Source organism: Callithrix jacchus, chromosome 8 (assembly GCF_049354715.1).
Source record: "Callithrix jacchus isolate 240 chromosome 8, calJac240_pri, whole genome shotgun sequence".
Taxonomy (NCBI): Eukaryota; Metazoa; Chordata; class Mammalia; order Primates; family Cebidae; genus Callithrix; species Callithrix jacchus.
The window spans coordinates 96,668,884-96,685,765 of record NC_133509.1 but is presented as its reverse complement, the minus strand read 5'-3'; the positions used below and the strand labels follow the sequence as shown (position 1 = coordinate 96,685,765).

Here is a 16,882-nt window from a genome sequence, read left to right as displayed (position 1 = left end):
ACCCAATTAATAAATGGGCAAAGGACCTAAACAGACATTTCTCCAAAGAAGGCATATAAATGACCAAGTACTCAACATCACTAGTCATCAGGGAAATGCAAATCAAAACCACAGTGAGATATCACCTCCCACCTGTTAGAATGACTATTATGAAAGAAAGAAAGAACAAGAGGAAGAGGCAGAGGGACAGGGACAGGGAGAGGGAGAGGCAGAGTAGAGGAACAAGTGTTGGGGAGAATATAAAGAAAAGGGAACCCTTTTACACTGCTGATGGGAATGTAAATTGGTATAGACATTATGAAAAACAAGATGGATATTCCTTAAAAAATTCAAAGTGGAATTACCACTTTATCCAGCAATCTCACTTGTACATACATTCGTAAAGGAACTGAAATCTTAATCTCAAAAAGATATCTGCATTCCCATGTTCATCAAAGTATTACTCACAAAAGCCAAGATATGGAATCAACCCAAGTATCCATCAATGGGTGAGTGGATAAAGAAAATGTGGCATATCCATATGACAAAATATTATTCAGCCTTTAAGAAGTAAATCCTGCCATTTGTGACAACATGAGTGAACCTGAAGAACATTATGCTAAGTAAAATAAAGAGACACAGAGAAAGATAAATACAGTACTACACGATCTCATATATGTAATACATTTATAATAATCAAATGCATAGAAGCAGAGAGAATAGTAGCTGCCAGCAGCCGGAGCAGAAAATGGGGAGTTGTAATTCAACAAATATGAAGTTTCAGTTATACAAACTAAATAAGATCTGGAGCTCTACTGTACAATATAGGGCCTATGATTGACAACAGTGTATTGTATACGTAAAAAAAAAAAATCCTAAGAGGGTAGATCTTAAGTACTCTTGACTTCATCCCCCAAATAGTGGGGAGGACAGTATGAAACTTTTAGAGGCAATGAGCAAGTTTGTACCATTGACGGTGATGATGGCTTGATCATTTCACAGGTGTAAACTTATCACCAAACACATCAAGTTGTCTGCACTAAACACCCACAGCTTTTGTATGTTAATCATACCTCGATAACTGCATACCATCCTGCTATGGTAACAACTGAAAAAAATGAAGTACTAGTACCTGCTACATCATGAGTGAACCCTGAAAACATTGTTAAAAGGGTCTGAATTTTATATGTAAATTTTATCTCAAAAAATGTTTTAAATTTCAAATATATTATTTTAATAAGGAAATTAAATAAGAAGAAAATATATTTTTTAAAATTGTAATAATTTTCTTAGATTTTGCGAGTTATTTTCTTCATAAACATTCTGTAATTTATTCAACATTTAAAATTAAAAATAAAGTTTACATATTATAGGTCATGAGAATTGTAGTTAGCACAATGTAACAATTAATATGTAACTCTGAACAAAGCAAGCCAACTGCTCTATCAGTATAAGCCAAGGTGGCATTTGAGTCTAAACAAAATTAGAGACTTTGACTGGGGAGCTTTAAAGGCATTTTACATCCATATATACAAATGCTATAGTGAAGAAAAGCTTCATATATATCATCTGCTATAGATGACAAGGGCACATATGTCAAGAAACTTAAGTGCCATCTGCAGAGTAACTCATCTAATTATCCAGTAATTACCAAATTGGAAATCAGATGGCTGTGAAGTTTGGTCACATAGTTCATGCTAAAAACTTCCACAGAGTTAACTGTAACTCTGGTGTGCCACTGAATAGCCCCATCTGTTGATTTTCAAGCAATGGCTCCAGGAGAAGGCACAGCATATACCGACATAAATAGAGACACTTCCACACATCACACAGTCACTAGATGTTTGTAAATTTCATTTCATGGTTGGTGAAGGGGTTAAAAAAAAAGGCTAACCAATTGCAGCCATCTGACTCACAACGAGAACTAGAAATAAGATGAAAGAATTAAACAGGACAGTGGAAACATGCTGAAAATGTATTTAACAAAATAGGAGGGAACCAGATAACTGAGCAAAAACATTACAAACAATTAAAAAGTAAAGATATCATTTCACAGGTATTGTAAACTTTCTGCCACCACTTTGGAAAGTGTGAAGAATCTCATTAAAAACGTGAGAAAAGCCTGAGGTAAATCTAAAATGCCATTTACAGATGCCTCCCATCTTTGAGTATCCATTAACCTGGAAGTTCTCTTTCCCATGAAATAACCTCAATTTCATTCATCCATTTAGAAAGCAGCAAAAGTTTGAAACATTCTATGATGTTTGCAAACAGTCATGCAGTAGAAGTCCCTGACTTAAACCTAAGCTTTGTTCGGATTCTGGTATTGCTTGAGCATGCCTACATCCTCCTCAAGGAATCCACATCCCTAGGGACCACAGCGCCTCCCAGGAAAGGCAGTGAACAAGGTCAGAGTAGAGGTGACCTAGGTACAGCACATGTGTCTACCACTCAGGTTGACCCAAGCCCAGACTCCTTTGGTCCCAGGATAAGGAAGTGATGATAAAAGGTATAGCATTGGGTATCAGCAGCTTTTGCAACACGAGATGTTTTCAAAGGCAATTTCAGCAGCATAAGAGCTGGTGACTTTCAGTGTCATCAACAATTTAGGAGGTCACCACGGAGAACCAAAGAGAGAGAGAGAGAGCAAATGGCGTGAACAAAAAGCTTTGTCTGCAGGGTACAAGAGGGAGGTTCCCTCAAGATCTCTACAATTATTTGTCAGGCATTATGTGGAGGTTGAAGTTTTCCAAGAGGAAATTTTAAAAAAAATTGGACCATTTCTCTTGCTTTCACCAGCATAATCATAGATACTAGAGTTTATGTTGAGATTTTCTTTGCAATGAACAAAAAGAAGGGGAGGTAAGAAATTACAAACCTTTAAGGACTGACCACCAATGGGTCTGTCTTCTATACAAAGTAACTGAAGGACACAAATTCAAAATATCTGCACAATTAGACTCATTTATACATTAGTTGTTTATATAATCAACAAAACTAAATAAGCCACTTAAAATTAATACAGACCAAGTTACACTGAGAGCTTTAATATTTCTTTTTTGATATGTGATGCTTCTAGAACTAAAAGAGAAGAATGAAGTCTCTGATACTTCGCAGCATATTATTTTTCCAATGTCCTAAATCTAGAGTTAGTTAGGCATTATAAGAACAATAGTATTCATAGATATTCAATGATTTTTCTGAACATCTCTGAAACTGTGAAATAAAAAATATATATATATAAATTTATTAAGTATGGAAAATGGGTGGTTCCACTTAAATGTTCTTCCTGTTTAATAATAACAAAGATATGTTAACTACATGTTAAAACAAATTCTTTGGAAAGAAAAAACAGACCTTTCAAAAATAGGAAACAAAGTGGCTTAATGAAACCTAAGTGAGATTTTAACATGTTCCAAAATAAAACATAGCAACATATGGAATCACTAGCAACCAATCATTTTTCAAAACACTTGAGAACACAACATTTGGGGGTATACATGGGGTGCTATCTTTAATATAATAAAATATGTGTGCTGAAATATGTCCATCATCTGAGAATTAAGTAATCTATCTGCCTTACATGTTTAAAATGTACATTCTCTCTTAGCATTAACATACACACATACACTTCTAGAAGCCAAAAATTATCAGCAAACCTGCTCTCTTTTCCTTTAATACTCAGATATAGGCTCAGAAGTAGCATTTAATGATGAAAATGGCTGAGATGCACCAATAATCCATGGAGTCAATCTCTGAGACTTTCCTCACTTGTCTGAGTTTCCCTGAACACTTCAGCTATTCTCCACTCTCTGCAGACCTCTCTGTTTTCTTTTATCTTCCCAGATGGGGAAGAGAATAGAAAACCAGCGAAAGGTGATTTGTCAGTTCATGAAGCCACACACAGTCAACATTTCTGGATGCCTGGGTTTTCGATGGCATGCTTATGCTGCTGAATTTAATTAAGCAATATATGAGCCTTGTACAATTTATGTCACTTGCCAAAAAAAAAAATTAATCAGTTAGCATGACTATCACTGTATCATTTCAACATTGTTGAATTTAATGACCTGGCACAGTGGCTCATGTCTATAATCCCAACACTTTGTGAGGCTGAGGCAGAAGGATCCTTGAGCCCAGGAGTTCAAAACCAGTCTGGATAACATGGTGAAACCTCTCTACTAAAAACAGAAAAATTAGCTGGGCATGGTGGCACCTACCTGTAGTTCTAGCTACTAAGGAGGCCAAGGTAGGAGGATCACTTGAGTCCAGGAGGTTGAAGCTGCAGTGACCTGTGATCACACCACTGCACTTTATCCCGAGCAACAGAGTGAGACCCTATCTTTAAAAAACAAAACTACTACCAAAAACATACCAAATGGTAAAGAGCATCAACAAAATGAAGAATCTGCATAAACTAATGGGCAAAACAGCCAGGATCAAATTCACACATAACAATATTAACCCTAATGTAAATGGGCTAAATGCACCAATCAAAAGACACAGACTGGCAAATTGGATAAAAAGCCAAAACCCATCAGTGTGCTGTAGCCAGGAAACCCATCTCACAGGCAAGGATACACAAAGGCTCAAAATAAAGAGATGGAGGACGATTTACCAAGCAAATGGAGAGCAAAAAAAAGCAGGATTTGCAATTCTCATCTCTGATAAAATAGACTTTAAAGCAACAAAGATCAAAAGAGACAAAGAAGGACATTACATAATGGTAAAAGGAACGATACAACAAGAAGAGCTAATGATCCTAAATACATATGGACCCAATACAGGAGCACCCAGATACATAAGGCAAATTCTTAATGACTTACAAAGAGACTTAAACTCCCACACAATAATCGTGGGAGAGTTTAACACTCCACTGTCAATATTAGACAGATCAACCAGACAGAAAATCAACAAGGATATCCAGGACTTGAACTCAGACCTGGAACAAGCAAACCTGATAGACATCTACAGAACTCTCCACCCCAAATCCACAGAATATACATTCTTCTCAGCACCGCATCACACCTACTCTAAAACTGACCACATAATTGGAAGTAAGTCACTCCTCGGCAAATGCAAAAGAACGGAAATTATAACAACAAAAAACAAAAATACTAAACATAATTGTAGAAATAATTAGGAACATATGCCCAATAAAAGTATGTCATGTTGACATATTACAGAATATTCAATCTCATTATTTTGAGGGATTGGTTGTTGAATCAATGGGGCAATTTAACTTTCACATAAAAAGAGAATATTTTTATAAATGAGAGAGATTGAGAGGTAAGTCTACTTCAGACAGGCAAAAAAAATCTTGGAAGAAAGACCCGACTTTCTTCAACTCTCCAAAATAAATGCATTTGGAAAACATTTGGAGTGAAATAAAATTTTATTTGTTTGTAACTTTATTTTTCAACTCCCAGAAGACTGCCCACACAGTGAGACTAAAACTTTAACGGCATTGTTTGTCACTAATCCAGTACCCTTAAAAAGACATACCATTTTCTTGCAGCCTAAAACAAATATTTTTTAAAAGATTATTATAAAACTCTTCCAATTTTACCTCTTGACCCCAAAGTAAGATGTAGAACTGTGTGCTCAAGGACTGGCCTGAGTAGAACATGGGCATCTGGAAATAAGAATATGGAAACACCCACTCAATCCCAAAGTTCTCAGACAATACATTTTCTTGCATTCAAAGGTTATCTATCCACAGATCTAGGCTCATCCTCTTACTAAGAATTTGTTTGTTGGGGGCATTCAAAATCTGCAGATATTTCAGGGGAGGACAAAAACGCATAGCCCTGCCAGTCAAACCAATTATCTAGTGTTAGTGTCCCTTTCTAAAGCTCAGGCCACAAACAACCATTTAGGTAACAACCACTGAACAAAACTATCATATAGTCAAATAAAATTGGCATCCTTGATTCAAGTTCCTTAGTAGGAACCCCTTCCTAAGAGGAAGCTTCTCTAGAGTTAATTCCAAAAAAAAACCCTTTTCCAAAACAGATGGAATTCTAATCGATTTTCAGATTTCTCTACTAGAAGTATTTACCGGTTCTTTTTAATTACAAAAAAAGACACCATAAATTGTCTGTTTTACTGTCTGTGCTAATTTCATTTCATTATATCCTTGGAGAAAGCTATTATTTTCCCACTGGTTCCCATGGTATTTTTCATTATCAGCTGCTAATTGTCTAGCATTCACATAAGACTGTGAACCAAGTAGGAGGCCGCGTGGGCCGAAGTTCTAGAGGAAGCTGAACAGCAATAGGATTCGGCATTGTTATTATTGTGACACATTAGAAAATTTCCACCCACTTGCGTGCCCACATCACTCTGCTGCACATCATTTGTACCCAGAGGGGCTGTGCACTGAAGCATGGGAGGCCATCTGTACCAGGCATTCCACTTGGTGATTATCACTGCACATCAAGGGAAGATTACATGGGGCCAAAGGGTTGCAGCTGTGAAAGCCAGAGGTCTGGCTCCATATGGCAAGCATGAGTGTTGAGCTTAAAACACAGCTATTACAGGTCCATCTAAAAGAGTCCTTTATTTCCAACCTTGAGCACAAGTACCTGACTCAGCCCAATTATTCCCTCAAACTTCCCCCATTTACCTTTCCAGAATCAAGGCCAATTTAGAGACGTAAACAATTTTTGAAAGATGTAAAGAGGTTGGAGGCTTTCAAATAGAATTTAAGATGTATTGCTCCTTGAAATTATTCCCAGTGGGGATGTGGATACCTGGGGCTAATTACATTTGACCTTCTAAATTCAGAAAGGGCCAAACAAACGCTATTAGAACAGCCCAAACAACAAGAAACATTTTACACATTTAGGTCAAGAGGAAGTTGTGAAAGCTCTTAATTCGCAAAGCAGACCAGGACTATAAAACTGGGACTTGGAGGCACAGAAGGTGGTGCTTTTTTTCTCGTGCTTTGCAGGCACCATGTTACAAAGTCTTGCAAAACAAAGCTCCGGTTCCATAGCAAGCTATGTGCTGATCACTCCTGCCAGAGAAGTGTGCCTCCTTAGGGAACATCCTCTAAGGGTACAGAGGTATCCTCACCAGATCGGAATCACAGGGGGCTAAATTACTTACATGGGTTAACCAAGATCATTTGAATGTTATAAAAAGTGGATGATGTAGGATGACTTTAAGCTGAGCCTCACTTATTGCTGCATCTAATAACACCACCACAGTCTAAATTCTATTCTAGGACTTTGCTGGTTAAGAATACAAGAATCAGCTGAGGGTGGTGTGGTGAGCACCTGTAGGGTCAGCTACTCAGGAAGCTGAGGTAGAAGGATAGCTTTGAGCGCAGGAGTTGGAGGCTTTAGTGCACTATGATTTTACCTGTGAATAGCCACTGCACTCCGGCCTGGGCAACATAGCAAACTCCATTTCTTTTTAAAAATGGAAAACAGGCCGGGCACAGTGGCTCAAGCCTATAATCCCAGCATTTTGGGAGGCCGAGGCGGGCGGATCACGCGTTCAAGAGATCGAGACCATCCTGGCCAACATGGTGAAACCCCATCTCTACTAAAAATACAAAAAAAATTAGCTGGACGTGGTGGCATGCCCCTGTAGTCCCAGCTACCTACCTGGGAGGGTGAGGCAGGAGAATTGCTTGAACCCGAGAGGCAGAGGTTGCAGTGAGCCGAGATCATGCCACTGTACTCCAGCCTGGCGCCTGGCGCCAAAGCAAGACTCTATCTCAAAAAAAAAAAAAGGAAAACAAAAGAAAAAATATATATGAGAGTTAAAGTTCACACAGAGATGTTTAGTCTCTGTGGACTGGTTCATTCTAATTAAAACGGTCAGAAGCTGAAAGGCAGAGAAGCATAGTGGATATAAAAAGAGTCCTTGGCCGTGAGGAGATTCTGGTCTGGTGCACTAACTCTATAACCAGGGTGATATGAGGTGCTGAGGACAGGGTTGTGTCTTGCCTTGGAGATGTCAATGTGCTTTCATATAGATGTGTGATAAATCAGAACCCCAACTTTTATACTATAATGATTATTCCTGGACAGGGAACAAGAACCAATCTTATATCTGGGGGTGGATTCACTTAAGATGAAGTTACAGATCAAAAGATTGCTTGGTGAGCAATGAGTAAGCGCAAGAAAAGGTGGATCTTCTCAAGGTCTATTTCCATCCATCTACTTGGTAGATGACTCAGCTGTCTCCTTCTAAGGACTCTCACTCAGATTCCAGAACGGTCTTTTGAAATCAGAAGACCCAAACCTCTGGGCCGAGCTAAAACCCACATCGCACATCCTTATTCTTCAACTTTACTTTCTGTGTGCCTAAGTCATCATCAGAGTCTCCTGGTTTAGGGTTCTCTTCCTGTCACTTCAACCACTTTCTCAAAGTTCCACCTCTCTGCTCACATTACGGAGATTTTATGTTCTTCAAGATCTGAGCGTGGTACTGTTCCCACTTTAACAAGGATTCCTTCACGTATTTTATGCATTCTTATGGCTTTAGCTGTCATTGAGGGCTACCAAATACATCACATATCTAATCTGGCACGTATATCTCTACCAGGATGTCCTGCAGGATTCCTAACCTTATCAAGCCTCTGACTTCACTGGCTCTCCTCTTCAAAAGTCCTCTGAAACATCCCAAATATGCACCATTTCATTCTTCACGCATTGCTTCAGTCCGACGCTTACCATTTAGAGGCTGAATTTCCACAAAAGACTCTAGTTTGAGATTGTCTTCCTCTCCTTCCCCTTATATTTCTTTTCTTTTTTTTTAAAGCCTAGTCCAAGTTTTCAGCTCTTTAACTTCTCAGAAATATAACTTGAGTCTCTGATAGAGAGGACTTAGCTGGACTAAGCTACTTGATAACCTTACAGGATAGTGAGGTTCGGACAGAGATGATTTCACGAACATGGCTGAACACTGATTATTTTACACACATACACTTATGCAGGACACTGCCAGATCCCTCACAACTCTAATCTATTCTACTAACCCCTAATAGAATTAGTTACATGAGCCACAGGTATGGTTATACATAAAAGCTTCTAGGGCTCTCCACTAAAATTTAGAGCTCAGAATATTATAACATTCAAGACTTTCTAAACCAGCCCCAAACCATCTTTCCAGTTTGGTTACCAAGCACACCTCCCAGGTACTTTATGCTTAGCCCCACCAGATTACTCATTTTTCTAAACACACCAAGTACTTCCGAACTTTTGTGCATTTCCTCATGATAATCCCTGTACCTGGAATAAACTTTCCCCACAGGTAAAGTCCCACTCATGTTGTTAGGACCCTCTGGAAAGTCAATCCCTCTACAAAGCCTGTCCAAGTCCCACCTGGCAGAAGGGATGAAAGCACCCTTTGCACAGTGCTTGTGCCTTGACATTAAGGTCGTTTCATTGCATCATTGTTTAATCCAGATGTTATCCCCTCTAGACTGTAGTTTATTGAAGCCAGAGATGCCATCTTATTATTCATCATCATAGTCCTGATGCCTTGATCATAATAGATCCATATGCTATTTTAATTGAATAAAAAAAGATAACCTCCAAGATTACATTTTGCTTTAAATTATTTTATGTACAATAACCCTGTCAGTCAACTGTCAGTGAGTAACAGTATGGAATGAGATAAATCTCTGGAAGATTCCACGAGAAAATTAATTCCATATGTAGTGTCCCCTTCTTAGTGGCTCTAACAAGCATATGGCTCTGCTGCCCTTGCCCTATGGTTTAGGTTCCTCAGTGGTTCTGGGGCTGTGCTATCAAATGTGTAGGCTGAGAAAGTGATTATTTTAAAGCTGTTAATTTAGAAGGAACCCTGAAGGACTTCGATGCAACCCTTCATTTTACACACACACATATACATACACACACACACACACAGAGAGAGACAGAGAGAAAGTACTAAAGTCAGAGGCCAAAAGATCTGCCCAAAATACCCAGCAATTCTGTAGCAGAGCTGAAACCAGAGCCCAGGACTCCTCGTGCATTATGACAGTACTGGCTTTACCATACTCTGCTGCTTCTTCTCCCTGAGATCCTCTTGTATAGAATCACAGCATCCAATCTTTGCAGCAGTGGTGCTCTCCTCCCAACCAAGAACCTCCAACAACTCACCAAATGAAGAACCTCACTGTATACCACCTGACTGACAACCATCAGCATCTGCTTGAATACTTCTGATGACTGGGAAGCTCTGCCAAGCAGTTCAATCCTTCTTTGTCCATATCTTCTGCTTAGACATTCTTTCTCACAAACAAAGCCAGCATCAATCCTGAAAATAGCTAAAGACAGCTCTGTGCCTCCCAAATATTTTTCTGTAACTTAAACAATTGTAGTTTCTTCAATCATTTCATAAAACATATGGTTGTGACTCCCAATTTTACTGGTTGCCCTCCTTTGCCCCATAGAATAGAACCTAGTCCTAAACCGTTCATATCCTTTGCCCACTTTTTGAAAGGATTGTTTGTTTTTTTTCTTAGAAATTTGTTTTAAGTTTCCTGTAGATTTTGGATATTAGCCCTTTGTCAAATGGATAGATTGCAAAAATTTTCTCCCGTTCTGTAGGTTACCTTCTTACTCTGATGATACTTTCTTTTGCTGTGTAGCAGCTCTTTAGTTTAATTAGATCCTATTTGTCAATTTTGGCTTTTGTTGTCATTGCTTTTGGTGTTTTAGTCATGAAGCCTTCGCCCATGCCTAAGTCCTGAATTGTATTGCCTATGTTTTCTCCTAGGGTTTTTATGCTTTTAGGTCTTATGTTTAAGTCATTAATCCAATTTGAGTTAATTTTTGTATTTGAGTATATTTTTGTATAAGGTGTAAGGAAGGAGTCCAGTTTCAGTTTTCTGTCTATGGCTAGCCAGTTTTCCCAACACCATTTATTAAATTGGAAATCCTTTCCCCATTTCTATTGTCAAAGATCAGATGGTTGTAGATGTCTGGTATTATTTCTGAGGCCTCTGTTCTGTTCCATTGGTCTATATATCTGGTTTGATACCAGTACCATGCTGTTTTGGTTACTATAGCCTTATAATATAGTTTGAAGTCAGACAGTGTGATGCCTCCAACTTTGTTCTTTTTGCTTAGGATTGTCTTGGCTATATGGGCTCTTTTTTGGTTCCATATGAAATTTAAAGTAGTTTTTTCTAATTCTGTGAAGAAAGTCATTGGTAGCTTGATGGGAATAGCATTGAATCCATAAATTTCTTTGGGCAGTATGGCCATTTTCACAATATTGATTCTTCCCATCCATGAGCATGGAATGTTTTTCCATTTGTTTGTGTCCTCTCTTATTTCCTTGAGCAGTTTTGTAGTTCTTTAAGTTCTCCTTGAGCAGGTTTGCAGTTCTCCTTTAAGAGCTTTGGGGCTGAGATGATGGGGTTTTCTAAATATACAATCACGTCATCTGCAAACAGATACAATTTAACTTCCCCTCTTCCTGTTGGAATACCTTTCATTCTTTCTCTTGCCTGATTGCCCTGGCCAGAACTTCCAATGCTATGTTGAATAGGAGTGGTGAGAGAGGGCATCCTTGCTTGTGCCGGTTTTCAAAGGGAATGCTTCCAGCTTTTGCCCATTCAGTATGATATTGGGTGTGGGTTTGTCATAAATAATTCTTATTATTTTAATACATCCATCAATACCTAGTTAATTGAGAGTTTTTAGCATGAAAGGTGTTGAAATTTGAATTTTGCCAAAGGCCTTTTCTGCATCTATTGAGATAATCATGTGATTTTTGTCATTGGTTTTGTTTATGTGATGGATTACGTTTATTGATTTTCGTATGTTGAACCAGCCTTGCATCCCAGGGATGAAGCTGACTTGATCGTGGTGGATAAGCTTTTTGAGGTGCTGCTTAATTCAGTTTGCCAGCATTTTACTGAGGATTTTCATGTCAATGTTCATCAGAGGTATTGGCCTAAAATTTTCTTTTTTTGTTGTGTCTCTGCCAGGTTTTGGTATCAGAATGATGCTGGCCTCATAAAACTAGTGAGGGAGGAGTCCCTTTTTTTCTGTTGTTTGGAATAGTTTCAGAAGGAATGGTACCAGCTCCTCTTTGTAACTTTGATAGAATTCAGCTGTGAACCCATCTGGACCTGGACTTTTTTTTGGTTGGTAGGCCATTAATTACTGCCTCAATTTCAGAATTTGTTATTGGTCTATTCAAGGATTCTACTTCTTCCTGGTTTAGTCTTGGGAGGATGTATGTGTCCAGGAATTTATCCATTTCTTCTCGATTTTTTGGTTTATTTGCACAGAGGTGTTTACAGCATTCTCTGATGATAGTCTGTATTTCTGTGGGATCAGTGGTGATCTCCCCTTATCATTTTTATAATGTCTATTTGATTCTCTCTTTTCTTCCTTATTAGTCTGGCCAGTGTTCTATCCATTTGGTTAACCTTAAAAAAAAAAAAAAAAAAAAAAAAACCCAGTTCCTGGATTCATTTTGAAGGGTTTTTCATGTCTCTATCTTCTTTGGTTCTGCTCTGATCTTTGTTATGAGAATGTTGTTTTTTGACTGATTTATATTTGATAGAAACCTAAGGAGGGAAAAGTATTAGATGAAAATACCCAACAAAATTTTAGGGCTAGAATACCCTAGAACACAAGCAAATCAAACTAAAATTTTGAATTAAAACATTTCAAGACATTCTTTCCTGTTTTTCTCCTTTCAACTCCCATCTTTAGTCTAGGAAAGCATTCACTAAAATACCAATTCAAAACCAAAAACATTCAGTACATATCATTGACAGGATCACAGTCATCTAAACTCCTGCCAAGACTCTGTTCAAAATCTCACTGTGAATAGAAAAACAGAAGAAATATATTTCTCAGCTTATCTGACATATCTCCGAGCTAAACTTTCATTATTTAAACCTAGTGGAGTCCCATTTTGATAACACCACTGGTATTTTTACTAAAGAGACTGAAGATTGAATACAGCCTGTTCTCCAGCATTATAAACTAACCTGACACCACTCCATCAATAATTTAACTGTTTACTGAGCATCCATTCATGACTGGACCTTGATTTATAACTTTAAGAAGCTTAATAAGTATTCTCAAGGAAGGCTCTTCGTGTGGGAAATTTATTCCACACAGAACAAAACTTGAAAAAGGGACTATGAGGATCTACGATTATAAAATAAGAAATGATCTTACAGGAGGCTGAGTGACTTAGCAAGAATCACTCCAACAGCTTGATGGAAAACATCCCATTATCTACATCTGTAAGCAATGCCTTATCTAAAATAAGACTAACTTCTGAAACTTGTAATCTATATAATATTCATTGTCCACTTGCAGAAAAGCAGTATATTCTGCCAATTTCTGAACATCTTTCATATTCATAAATATATCTGCTCGATCGGTGAGTAATATTTCTTTATATGTGGCTAAAGAAGTCATGCCAGGCAAAGGCAAGAAATGTCTTCTACCGTTGGATGAATTTCATCTGGCTCCAAATACTTTCAAAAAGCTTGTTGACTTCGAGTTAAGATAAATCATTTCAATTGTCCACAAACTGGAAATTGAGATCCTGCCCCCCACTTCATTGAGAACTTGTAGTGGAAGGGGTACCTTTGCAGCTGTGATCATAACAATGGGATTTGTCCATTTGAGAAAGGGATGGGGACTGTGGAGGAAGCACTAAAGGGAGCTGCGGAGCTAAGAATAAAAGAGAGATTCCTTTTGACTAGATAAGGAGAAAAAATGAGTGGGCTTTGATGCCGCAGGCAGGCATACAGGAATGAGTGAGAAGTATTGAGCGGAAGGCTTGATCTCCTGGAGGACAGGATTGTGCTGGAAAAGGGAAAAGTAGCAAGAATGTCTCACAGAAGTCACTACAGATTCCAAGAAGAGTCCCAGATTGCAGGAAAGAATGAGAGGGCTAAGAATGAAGATTTAGAAAAAAACAACGGAAACTGTCACCTTTCCCCAAGGCAAAAAATAGCCCCAAAGAGTGAGGACACTGGTATAGACCTGAATTATTACTGGTTTATATAGCTGATGCCTGGATGGTAGAGCTGTGACTCTGAGCCCGTGGAGTCCCTGGATGATGAAACATTTAACGAGGCATCACTAAGGGTTAGCTAGTGACTGGTAAAGTTCTGGCAGTGGCTGACCCAAGGCAGGCCACAGGCACAGGGAAAGAGGCTGGCGTTTGTGCAACGTTACTGTGATCACTCACAGGCCTGTTTAACCCCAGAGAGGCAGACAATGTCACCTTCAACACAGGTAGGCATGTGTTTGTCTGTAGATCCCAAACTAACACAACAAAAAGAGCACTAACCCTCCCCATGCCCATCCAAACTTTCCCTTAGATCGTAACTCCTGATTCCAAATAAGTGCTCCTTCTGCATGGGAAAGGGGCAAATATCAGGGCCTCCTCCAAGGCCCAAGAAAATATTCAGTACATTTCATTTCAGTGGAATCTGGAAGGGAAGGCGAAATCTTCCTGTGACTGTTCAGGTGGATCTGCCCCCAGGCAAGCAAAACACACACACCTTGTCAACCACTCTGAATCTCAGTCTGATCTAGGAACAGCATATCTGAAGAGCATTCCAGGGTGGCCTGCCCCACCACTATGTGGATGACAAAAGGAAAACCTGAGAGCCAAGGAAATGGAGAAGGGACCAAGCAAGATCTGAATCTCCAGGGAAGCTACTCAGAAAAAAGGCAAGCAGAATAATAATCATTATATTATACTTACATGGCATTTACTATATGCCAGGCACTTTATGCTTATTTAAATCTGATAAGGGTCCTAAGACATTGAAATTATTATCACTTAACAGATGAGAAATAGACTGAGGTTTGGAAAATGAGTGACTTATCCAAAGTTGCAGAATGTGTGTCCAAGCCAGAATTTTACCCTGGCAGTCCGGCTCAAGTCCCATTTTAATCACTCTGCTATCCTGCCTTCCCATAGGTTCTCAGGGCATTTTGTTTTGTTTTGTTTTGTTTTGTTTGAGGCTAGAATGCAACAGACACTGTCAATAGGGGTTCAGTGGCCGTGAGGAGAGTCGGTTAGCCTCAAAGCAAAGAGAGTGGAATGAAAATTTAGAACCAATAACATGAGGACTTTTAAGCATCAGCCTGAGCCAGTAAATGGAAACAGAAAAAACTAGAAATAAAAGGAATGTCCCGTCAAAAACTGAGGTTAAAGAATTCAAAACTATGTGCTAACCCCATGAAAAGGACAATAATGAAAACTATGTAGTTGCAACTTAATGAATCTGTTTAAAATCTGTATATTCTGTTCATCTTCAGAGATTTCCTCCCATCCTTATAAAAATTATCATGCACATAAACAGTTGACTGCAATAAATATGGTAAGAAACTAGCATTGCCAGAGTTTTTTTTTTTTTTTTTTTTTTAAGGAGAAAGACTGCTAAGTCTAAGATTGGGAGTTGAAAAGCCCCCAGATGACATCAGCCTAAATTCTCCTAGAAAAGAATGACAGGAAGCTGGCTCAGGGAACTTTCTCTATGGAGGTGACCCATTTTACCACCAGAGATAGGACTGAGATGTACAGCAAGGGCCTGGGATGAGGGGTCAGCGGAGGTGCTTGGCCTCTGCCCTTCTGTTCATCCTTCTTCCTCCTTAGACACTGCGATGGACTGAATTCTGTTTCCCACAAAATTCATAGATTGAAGTCCTAACCACTGCTACCTCAGAATGTCACTGTATTTGGAGATACGGTCTTTGGAGAGAAGCTAAAATGAGGACTTAAATGTGGGCCCAGATCCAACATGACTGGCATTGTCATAACAGGAGGAAATCTGACCACAGGCTGGATTTTACATACACATGTGAAGGAAAGATTGCGCTAAGACAGAATGAGATGGCTGTCTAGAGCCCAAGCGAAGAAGCCTCAGAATGGAACCAACCATGCAGATACCTTAATCTCAGATTTCTGTCCTCCCAGGGCTGTGAGAAAATAGACCTCTGCTGTTTAGGCTTTGCAGTTGCTGGCGTTTGTGAAAACAGTGGACTAATATGGTGTCTTGCATGAACAGTAGGTGTACACAGGAGGATTATTAGCTAGCTGTCTCGCTGAATAAACGTGTGCTTCCTGGCCCTGAAACAGACTGCCAGTCAGTGCTTTGGGGGGATTCTCATCCATCAAGAACAGGAGGAGAAAATAGTTAAAGCACCAAACAAAATTCAACTTCTACAGCAAAGTTCCCAGGCAGCACAATCCCCTAGTTTATGTCCTTTTTTGATGGTGGTGGTGGTGATGGTGGTGTTGAAAGCAAGTCTCTCTCACTCAGTTGCCCAGGCTAGAGTGCAGAGGTGCAATCTCAGCTCACTACAGCCTCTGCCTCCCGGGTTCAAGTGGTTCTCTTACCTCAGCCTCCCGACTAGCTGGGAGGCACCTGCCACCATGCCCAACTAATTTCTGTATTTTTAGTAGAGATGGGGTTTCACCATGTTGGCCAGGCTGGTCTTGGACGCCTGACCTCAAGTGATCCACCTGCCTCGGCCTCCCAAAGTGCTGGGATTACAGGCATTAGCCACTGTGCCCAGCCTCATGTTCTTTTCATATCCTCTAGGAATTGCCACAAAATCCCTTTAGATTCTATTTCCATGCTCCCTCTGTCCCTTAAAGTCATCCTTCTCAGCACCAAACAAAATTCATCTTCACCTGTTTTTATACCATGTCAGTCCCCCCTTAACCGGTGTTAATGGTTTCTCATTAGCTACAATATAAAACCCAAATTCCTTTGCTTGTCTCTTAAGGATACCCCTTATATTCTTTTGCTTGTCTCTTAAAGTCAACCCCAGGTGTATCCCACTGTGCCCCCATGCGAAGCCTTCTAGTTCAACAGAGTTAACGACCTCCATGCATTGCCCTGGAGAGAGCAGTATTTATTAATTTCTAGACCTCT

At 39.3% G+C, this 16,882-nt stretch overlaps 1 protein-coding gene across 16 annotated transcripts in view; it reads right to left on the bottom strand.

The window, feature by feature from the left end:
- Positions 1 to 16,882, bottom strand: part of SYT16 (synaptotagmin 16) — a 294,214-nt gene that overhangs the window by 142,360 nt on the left and 134,972 nt on the right. The window lies entirely within an intron of this gene.